The sequence below is a fragment of the Gavialis gangeticus genome, unplaced genomic scaffold, assembly GCF_001723915.1.
Source record: "Gavialis gangeticus isolate Ggan-Ray unplaced genomic scaffold, GavGan_comp1, whole genome shotgun sequence".
NCBI classification, from domain to species: Eukaryota; Metazoa; Chordata; order Crocodylia; family Gavialidae; genus Gavialis; species Gavialis gangeticus.
In genome coordinates, this window is record NW_017729032.1 from 179,994,786 (window position 1) to 179,995,740 (window position 955).

A 955-nucleotide genomic window follows, 5' to 3' on the forward strand; every position below is an offset into this window, starting at 1 on the left:
CAGGTCCCTTCCGACCCTAGAAACTATGAAACTATGAGCCTCCCTCTGCTCATCCAGGGTAGATAGGGTTCCCATTCCTTTTCCTCTTAATGTTGCTGCTGAGGCTGAAGGGGAATCACTAGTCTTCAGCCAGCTGTAGTGCCTCCTTGATGGTCTTAGGTTGATGTCTCTTGATAATACTTGAACAGTTCCTGATCAATCTGGGGGGAGTGCCCAGCAGTAGGTCATGTCTACCACTTCCCCTAACATCTTCTCTTTGGGGTGTAACCAATGTTCTGCTTAATCTCCGGGCAAGTTAGTGTGGCCAAAGTTCCTCCCCTTGCTTCTTTGCCCTAAACTTTTGTCTATACATCCTGGGAGTTAACTCCAGGTAATACAAAATCTCAACTTTGACCTTGTTATAATGTCTAGCCTCAGACTGGGTCAATGCTCTGTCTCGTCAATGCTCTGCTTGTGCTGGTCCTATCAGCAGGGATCCTATTTGGGTTGCCCAGGTAGCGGGATCCCATTAAGCTGCAATAGCTGATTGTTCAGAAGCCTCTAGGAAGGCTTTGCCATCATCTTGAGGGCACATCTTAGGCATCAGGGTTACCCCCTTTCCCAGGACCAGCATACCTCATGTGCCTCAATTTTCTCACTGAGGTCTTATTGCTATGTGAACAGCTGAATCCTGGCCTCAGCTTCTTGTGTCCTCATTCGTATAGGCTCCTCCATTTGAGCCTGTTGTCCTTGCAAAATTCTGAGCGTCAGGGTATGTGCCTGTTGCCAATCAGCGGGGTTTTGGACCTCCATGGACTCCATCCTGCCAGGGTGTAGTCGCTGCTTTCTAGCCAATGCACCACTTGTGGCCATGTGAGGGTGAATAACAAAAACTCTCTCCCTGGGGCTCACCTGTCATACCTTGAAGTAATGGAAAAATAAGAAGTTAATTCCCAATGAGAGAGGGTGTGGTAGA